The sequence below is a fragment of the Geotrypetes seraphini genome, chromosome 6 (assembly GCF_902459505.1).
Source record: "Geotrypetes seraphini chromosome 6, aGeoSer1.1, whole genome shotgun sequence".
In the NCBI taxonomy this organism is placed as follows: domain Eukaryota; kingdom Metazoa; phylum Chordata; class Amphibia; order Gymnophiona; family Dermophiidae; genus Geotrypetes; species Geotrypetes seraphini.
In genome coordinates, this window is record NC_047089.1 from 205,112,356 (window position 1) to 205,121,856 (window position 9,501).

The window sequence follows — 9,501 nt, forward strand, 5'->3', positions numbered from 1 at the left end:
TCACACATACACAATGAAGAATGTTCTGGCTCACCAAGGGACCCATAACCACAAAAATACCACTAAAAATACTGCAGTATACAGGCAGTCCCCGGGTTAAGAACAAGTTCCATTTTTGAAACCGTTCTCAAGTCAAATTTGTATGTAACTCAGATAATGTAAGAATCTGTATGTACTGTACAGTATTTGTGTATATATTGTGGCAGAGACCCTGCGTTGTGCTCCCCTTATGTTGAAATGTTTGAGCCAGATTGCCCTAGCCCTGTGTCCAAGCCTAGTGCTGAAACAGTGCAGCACAGAGAAAAGAAACCAACTTGTGCTGTGCCTTTTAAGTCTGGCCCTTTAAGAGATCAGAGGAGAGAGCACAGGCTAGAAAGTCAATGGCCCTTTAAGAAATCACCTGGACTAAGCAAGGGGGAGAGGAGTGGGCGTTCAGAGCCCTTTTCTTCACTCAGGCCCAAATTCTCAAAATTTTAACGCCGTCGCTAAATTGTTTTCTGACGGTTTAGCCTGCATGCATTATAGCAACAAATTATCAAAACAGCTTATCTCTGTTTTTAGTGAGGTTTCTAGCAGTCTCTGACACTGACATACAAATGGGCTCTTCAGCATTGAAATGAGGGCCGCTGCGTGAGCAGACTGCTGGGCACAATGGGTCTGACCCAGCAGCGGCAATTCTTATGTTCTAAAAGTAGTGCCAGCTTTTGGCGACAAAAATAAGCGACTGGTTCAGGGGTGCGGTACAGTCACAGCACTGTTTTAAACCCCGGCCTGGCAGTGTCAGAGACTGCTAGAAAAACTGTTTTGAAGTGACCCCCTCCCCCCCCCCCACCCCCAGCAGTGGGAGAGATGCCTATTCTCTCCCGCCACAAACAAATACTTCCCCTCCTTGCAGAGAGAGAGATGCTCACTCTCTCCCACAGCAAACAAGCCCACCCCTCTGCAGGGGGACTGCAGCCATGCGCAAGGAACTAGCAGCCGTGCCGAACCCCAAAAATACAGAAGGCTACCCACCAGGCTAGCTGAGCGTTATATCACCTGCTTGACAAAGGGAGAGGCTAAATTTTGTGCTGCTTCACCTCCCAGCTGCGCTACGTGGTACTTGGCACAATAACACTCCTGAAGCACCTAATATGCACAATCCTGGAAAGAATTCACATTAGGAGAGTCTAATTACTCTATCCCAACATGATTTGAGGCAAAAATTGCAGTTTTGGAAAAGCAGGGAGCTAAAAAAAATAAAAAGAGATTGCTAAAAATCCAAGATGGCCACTGCTAAGAAATCCACGCCAAAATCGTGATTTTTTCACACTTAGTAAAGTTTTTAAAATGGCGATTTTAGGATTTTCCAAGTGGAGGAACATGCAGAAACCTTGAAACCCCCACTTTTCAGACCTCCTCCAATTCACCTCACAGGCTGTTTGCGGATCTGTGGTGCAGTACTTGGATCAAAGAATCACTACCTCATGCTGGGAATGTCTCTGCAACACTGATCTTTGGGCTGCTGGTCAAACCCTATGTCTGACTGCACCTACACCCCTGCGGACTGACAGGCACGCACTGGGATGGGCAGAAGTGAGAAGACAAAAAGACACTGCCAATCCTCCTAACGGTGCCTAACTGCCTGTGCTCGAATCCTGCTTAACAATAAGTGAGACAACTTCAGTGCCCTAAGCTCCAAAGAAAACTAAGCAGGCTGGCTAACAGGTACTCACTGGGATTGGCCTGTCAGCTAAAGACATAAGTCTGTGTGTTCCAAGCACAAAAATCCTGAAAAAAAAGGGCTAAAAACACTGAATAAAATTTTAAAATGTGAAGAGCAGAACAAACACACTCCTGCAGGCAAGCATACAGAAAGAAAAACTGTAGGTGGAGCCAAGGAGCTCAGTGAGGTACAGAGAAAAATCTGAACTGGATTCCTTCTGCAGATGGTATGTGGCCATGGGGACACTACCCACTTGTCTAGAATGTCTTACCTATTGCACTGGAAATACGATTTCCCCAAGTGGAAATATGGGTGAACTGAGATACAGGGAGATAATCTGGCAAATTCTAAATGGCTGAGGCCACAGGCACCACACACTATCAGGAATATCGGTTCTTTTTGAGCCTACCTGGATTAGTTACTGTCAGGAGAAGGATAATAGGCTTGAAAGACATTTAGGGCTCCTTTTACAAAGCCGCTTTAGCGGTTTAATGCATGTAATAGCGTGCGCTAAACGCTAATGCCAGTATTGAGCTGGTGTTAGTTCTAGCCGCGTAGCTCGGGTCTAGCATGCGCTAAAAAGCTGAATGCGTTAAAACCACTAACGCGGCTTTGTAAAAGGAGCCCTTAGTCTCACCTTTGTGGGGAAACTCTTGCTTTCATATGCTCTCTCTCACTCCAACTCAGACATCACACACCACCATTCAATCTCAGTGTGGTATACAGTCTTATTCCTGTTCCTCTTCTCTGTGCCCTGTACCTAGGGTTGAATTAGCAACCCTTCCTCTTTTGCCAAGATGATCTCCCTACCTTTGCTGCCCCAACCTAATCTGCTCAGAGAATAAACTGATAATCCCTCCTGCAAATACACTTCCACATCTTTGAATGCAATTTAGGCATGTTCAAAACTTGAGAACTGGCACTTCCCGTTGCTTATCTCACAAGATCAAAACTTAATGGCTGACAATTCCTCTTGCAGATCTCGTAAAATAAACAGGAAGAAGTGCCGATCTAGTGAATATTATGAAGAGAGGAAAGTGAGGAAAAATGGGGAAAGAGCACATACTGTGGAAGGTACAGAGGGCGAAATGCAGGGGGACGTGGAAGCGTTATGCTAGGGATTTTGGGGAAGATGAGGGAATTCATGGAAACCCAGTACAGTGGGGAGGGATAGAGGAACTGTGTAAAAAACCTGGAAGGGTTAGAAAATGCATGAATAGGGGCAAAAAATGAGGATAAGCAGAGGTTAAATGATCAGGAAGATGAGAGGGAGGGGAAGACAGGGAAGGAACACATGAGAAGGCCAACTTGAAGGCTTTTCTGCTTTTGTCTCCCTACCAGCAGACAGGGATCAGAAGGCTACAGGTATGGTAGGTTTTGATCCAAGTCAGACTGAAGCTGAAAAGTGCCACCCACTGGGTGATGGTCTTAGCAGTCTGTCGAATTCTGTAATGTGGGATCTGGTAAAACAACAAACTGGGGGTTAAACAGACCTCACAGAAATAAAAGGGAAATATATGAAGCACCTCTAGTCAAAGGGAAAGGGAGAAACTGCTGGAGCTCATCTTTGTGGAGATAGGTGGTGGTGGGGTCTATCCAGGGAAGGGGGAGGGAGAATGTTAGCGCCATTCTGAGATGGGAGTCTGTCCTGTGGCAAGTTTGGAAGAGGGAGAATAGTAATGTCTATGCTTCTATTGATTGACAGAAGACTCAAGGTGGTCAAAACTCAAACGTTCCTAGTTACAATATTTCTTGGGGTTGCCAGTTCTATTTTTTCCTGCATGCTTCTATTTCTAATCTATCCACATATAACAAGCACTAAATATTAATACTGAAACCTTATTGTATCTATTTATATAGAGCTATGTGTTACCCGCTCATTGTCTAGCGGTCACACATATGAAAGAGATTTTTTTGCATGGACCTTCAGAGTGTAACTAGGCATTTCATACTACTAGCTACTAAAGTCTTTGTCAATCCAATCTTTTACTGAAATTATTTTAAAACAGCTCCTAGCTTCACTCTTTCATTATTTCTTCATTTTATCATTTTAACTTTTGTTATTTTTAAAGACAGCTTGAAGTAGATTTTCAGATTTCATCAATGCAACCTCTCCCGACAAGCAGGTTTCAAAAAGAAATTTTCTTCAGGGTCAAGAGGAACAATTGAGGGAGCTTTAAACTCTTGCAAAAACTTGAGCTGTTTCTATTTCTAATCTGTCATCCTTAGTGAATGTCTGTCTCTGTTCTCTAAATGCAACAAAGTTGATAGCCATTCAGTTTGTTGTTTTCTGGGCTGAATTGCTATATTTATATTGCTGCCTTTTGGAATTCTAGGTTTCAGTGCTGTTGTGGCATATAAACTCCTGATTGGATTAGTGAAGAGCAGTTGTGTTACTGTTAATGAGATCTCAAACCAAATTAGTTTTATATAATCATAAGACAGATAATTCAACAGAACTAAGCACACATTCATTGAAGCCAGTAAGTACCTCCACTGATGAAAGCTTTAAATATTTGGCTTACAATTGAATCATCACTTCAAGAAATGACGAAGTAGCTAAAGCTTAATAAATAACCCTCTTGTCAAAAAGAGGCTGATAAGTGACAATTACCATGAACTATTTTCAAAGCAAACCCAACTGATTTTCAAGGTCATATAAATAAACATGGTAAAGTTAACCAGTTCAAAAATGAAAAATCAGAAAAAAATTTGGCACATGACTATTAAATTGTAGGCCAAGTGTTGCTGCCATTATAAACTGAGGTTCAGGCTTCAATAAGCAATACTTTTTCATTTTTTATTAAATTAAAACTATTACAACTTTCACTGTCTGTAGTGAATTCAAAATCAGGAGGAAAAAGTTTCACATAATAGTAAATATGTTATATAGATAGATATGTACTTTCACCCTATCAAGGAACACATAATTTTAAACGACCACAGATGCTATACTGAATTAAGTGATATTCTTTCTAAGTTTACTTTTTGCAAATACGGCAGCAGATTGCTGATTGACAAAGCCAGACCAAGCCTGTAGCACCATTCCACTTCTAAACAAAGCATGAGATCCTAGCACAGTCTCTCTCTCAAAAACTTTTTTAGCTTTAACACACTAAACTGGAGCAAATGTTTCTTACAGCACATTATAATTGAAATTATAAAATTGTGAAACCAACAAAAAATTAAATTTGAGAGTTATTTATTTAAAGTTCTTTAAACTATATATGGGTAATTGTAACAACTGTGAAACTAAAGTAGATAGAATTGCTAATCAATGCAATGGATGCTTGTTTTTAAGTGCAATTAACTCAAAATGCAGCTCGATAGTGGGCACGCAAGCATTATTATTTAATTTCTGCCAGAGCAAAAAAATCCACGTGTGCAAAGATAAGAAGATCCAGATGGTAACAAATCTGTGCTTGCTTTGTTGCTCAAGTTAGAATAACTACTGCATAAAAAATAAAATTACACTTCTCCCTCCGTATTTGCGGTTTCAGCACTCGCGATTTCGCTTATTCACGATTTTTGGCATGCTGGCTCCTCCCCTAAAATTATATCCAGCGCTGTACCGATAAAAATTTGGGCGCATTTTTCCCAGCACTTCCTTCAGAGAAAATTGCTGCTTACTATTGGCTCATGCTGTACGTCATGCAAAGCTTTTGCCCAGTCTTGTTTGAACCATCCTTGTCAGCAGTTTAACTCTTTTTTTTCTGAATTGTTCCTGCTCCCCATTGGCTCAGATTTGTCTCGAGCCCATTAACAGCCGAGAAATCTGTTCAGTTAGAAATCTAGTGCCTCCTCCTTATGCGTTCTTCCTCTGCTGATTGGTTCAAATATGCTGTTTGTGGAGCTCTCCATCTTCATTGGTCAATGCGATCAGGCTGCCTTGAATGGAAGGGAATCGTAAAAGTGGCAGGTCGGAGAAAGTGGCGAGTTCTGAGGCGAGGTTTGTGTTGGTTGTTATGAATAATAAATAGATGCAAAAGTTTCTCAGTCCTGCCAGTTATTTATTGTTTTTGGCTTGTGCTTAGAGTATGCAGTTAGTTCGGTTGGAGTAGATAATGCCTTTATGTGTAACTGACAAAAGTTATACTTCCATGTATTGAGCTTTTTAGTTATTCGCAGTTTTTCTTTATTCGCGGGTCTGTTCGTCCTCCCAATCACCGCGAATACAGAGGGAGAAGTGTACTTGCAGTTAGTTTCCAAGGACAATCATATCAAAGAATGATGTTTGTCTGGGTGGTTATATCCTTACGCACACAGATGCTCATAACATTGGCAGACTCTTGTGTATATAATGTACATGTCATCTATTCTAGTGTATACTTATGAAGGGAATTTTTGAAATAAAGTTACAATTCTTGAATCTCTTCGGGGCACACAGTTTGAGAGACACTGAGAGAGGTAACAAAAAGACTGGACTCAGGCGAGTCCTTGGACGTCATGTACCTGGACTTCAGCAAAGTGTTTGACAGCGTCCCACACCGCAGGCTGCTGAACAAGATGAAATCGATGGGGTTGGGAGAGACTCTAACTACATGGGTCAAAGATTGGCTGAGTGGCAGACTTCAGAGGGTGGTGGTTAATGGTACCCTCTCTAAAATGTTGGAAGTGACTAGCGGAGTGCCACAGGGTTCAGTCCTGGGCCCTCTCCTCTTCAACATATTCATTGGGGATCTGACTCAAGGGCTTCAAGACAAGGTAACCTTATTCGCTGATGATGCCAAACTATGCAATATAGTAAACGACTATAATCTAAAAGATGCTATGGAGCAAGACCTGCGTACTTTAGAAAGCTGGTCCTCGATCTGGCAGCTGGGCTTCAACGCCAAAAAATGTAAGGTCATGCATCTCGGAAACAGAAATCCTTGCAGAACTTACACCCTGAATGGAGAAACTTTAACCAGAACTACGGCAGAACGAGACTTAGGAGTAATCATCAGTGCTGATATGAAAGCTGCCACTCAAGTGGAGAAGGCTTCATCTAAAGCGCGGCAGATGATAGGTTGTATCAGGAGAAGCTTCGTCAGCAGGAAGCCTGAAGTCATGATGCCATTGTACAGAGCCATGGTGAGACCTCATCTAGAATACTGTGTGCAATTTTGGAGGCCACATTACTGCAAAGATGTGCTCAGAGTTGAATCGGTTCAGCGGATGGCCACCAGGATGGTCTCGGGGCTAAAGGGTCTCCCGTACGAGGAAAGACTGAGCAAGTTGCAGCTCTACTCTCTCGAGGAGCGTAGGGAGAGGGGAGACATGATTGAGACATTTAAGTACATCACGGGATGGGTTGAGGTGGAAGATGATATCTTTCTCCTGAAGGGACCCTCGACCACAAGAGGTCAACCGCTCAAACTCAGGGGAGGGAAGTTTCGTGGAGACGCCAGGAAGTACTTCTTCACGGAGAGAGTGATTGAGCATTGGAACAAGCTTCCAATGCAGGTGATAGAGGCACACAGCGTCCCAGACTTCAAGAATAAATGGGATACCTATGTAGGATCACTACGAGGGTCAGCCAAAGGATAGGATCACTAGGGTATAGACTTGAAAGAGCGGGTCAGTAGAATGGCATTATTACTACTCTACTTGAAGGGGACATTAGACTTAAAAGGGAGGGTCGATGGTGTGGGCAGACTTGATGGGCTGTAGCCCTTATCTGCCATCATCTTTCTATGTTTCTACCTACCATATACTGTTTTTTTAACTGTGCCAATGTTTGCACTGAATGTAGGTAAAAAGACAGAGTAAAGATGTTGGTGCATCTTTACTCTGTCTTTTTACCTACATTCAGTGCAAACACTGGCACAATTAAAAAACAGTATATGGTAGGACAGTGTCTCTCAAACTGTATATATATATATATATATATATATATATATATATATATATATATGTATATATATATATGTTTTGCATGTAGCGGAATACAAAAGTGAAGCCTTTACAGGGGACAGTCAGGAAATGAACAGCCTGCACTTGCAACAGAAACCACAAAGGGCTGTTTTAATACTTGCTACTTTAAGGCTAAATGCTCTAAAGAATCTTGGTTGCCAACTGGCTGCTGATTTTTGGGAGAAACAGATCCAGTACTGGTTTTACCCCCCTTATGAAAATAGGAGACCTATAAAGGGTAAATAAAGTGTAAGGTGTAAATGAAAAGTTAATTACAAAGCTTTCATGTCACAGTCTCTAATAAGTTTGAATAACTCGAAGTAAAAGCAAAAAAAAGAGTTCAATTCTGTTTATCTGTGCTGCGTTTATATATTTTCAATGATATATTTTTTAATGCATTCATGCGTTTAAAACTTAACATATTACAGCTGATATGCCAGCAATTATGTCATTATTGAAATATGTTAAATAAAATAAGTTTTCTTTGTGAATTAAACAGGGATCCCCTAGAAGTAAAGTCCACAGAGCCCACGGCACAGAACTAGGACTGGATCAGCAGAGCCCGTTAGCAGTCTTCAGTTTTTGCCTCATTTTGCGTCTCTAATAAAAATACTCAATGCATTTTGTCCATACCCAGGTTTTGCCAAACGACCGTTAAAAGAAGGCTGCTAATTGAAATCTGCAGCGACACCAAGTCACACATCTTGGACAGGGGGACCGCCCCACCCCGCGGTCCGGCATCGCTCCTGTTCCCTCATCCTCAAACCCCATCCGGTCCTACCTGCAGACTCGTCTTTGATGTCACCGGCAGCAGCGCTTTATACAAACTGCCTGCAGCTGCGCCGCAAGTTTACCTCTGCTGCCTCCCCCCCCCCCCCGTCTCAACACAGGAAGTTGCGTCGGAGTAGGCGGGACAAGACGACCCCGCCGGCTTCAGGCGCGCTGGTTGTAACCCATATAAATTGCTGCTGCACGGGGTGGGGGGAGAGTTAGCATAAGAGGAGAAGACTTGAGAGGGAGAGATACCAGCACCAAGAGAGAAGGTTGCGAGGAGCATAAGATTAAGAGAGGGGACGGGGTTGAGAGAGAGATACCAGGACGATAAGGGGAAGAAGTTAAGCTCGAGAGAAGAAAAAGGAGAGATACTGCGATGTTGATTGAGTAGGGGTTAAAAGAAAGAGAGAGAATGGAAAATGAGAAAAAGATGGTATAGTTGTCTCTCTCCTCCCTCCCCCAGACCAGCTTAAAAGGGAGAGATGTCAGATCTGGGGGTGGAGGGGAGATAGGTGATAGGACAGGAGAGTTGAGAGATGATGGGATGGGGCAGGCTTTAAGAGGGAAAGGTGCCAGAACACAAGAACAAGGGGAGAGGTTGCACTCGCTCAAGCTGCCCCTCACTTTTCTCTTTAAGTCTCCCCCTATGTGGATGGGATCAGATGGTTTAGGGCCGGGAACCGAGCTCATGGGGCCAGAGTGAGGATGGGGCCAAGCTTGCAGGGACAGGGTCACATTTTTTCCCCATGTCATTCTCTAATCCAGAGGAGGGTGACGAAAATTATATCTGGATTATGCCGAGACATATGAGAAGAGGCTTGAAAACCTGAATATGTATACCCTCTAGAACAGTGGTTCTTAACCTGGGTTCGACCGAACCCCAGGGGTTCGGTGAGTAAGTCTCACGGGTTTGGCGGAGGTCAAAACACACTCCGACTCATATGGCGCTTCGGTCACATTCAATCATCTATCAGTTATTCAGTGATTTTGATCAAGACTGATCATGTACTTGGTTTCTTGATCTATCAATCAACAGCAGAAGTCACACTGATTTGCAGTAAATTTCATTATTATGTTATTATTATTCAAAATATAGGAGAACTTTTTTGTTTTCAAAATTGATATTA

At 42.6% G+C, this 9,501-nt stretch overlaps 1 protein-coding gene across 3 annotated transcripts in view; it reads right to left on the minus strand.

Annotated features, from left to right (window-relative positions):
* The window catches only part of RASSF2 (Ras association domain family member 2), an 89,235-nt gene extending 80,716 nt beyond the window's left edge, over positions 1-8,519 (minus strand). Inside the window, exon 1 of one of the 3 annotated variants that reach the window (XM_033949974.1) lies at positions 8,382-8,519. The gene's annotated coding sequence lies outside the window, so the exon portion shown is untranslated. The other 2 variants (XM_033949973.1, XM_033949976.1) reach the window with 2 other exon arrangements.
* Between the last annotated feature and the right edge of the window lie 982 nt (positions 8,520-9,501).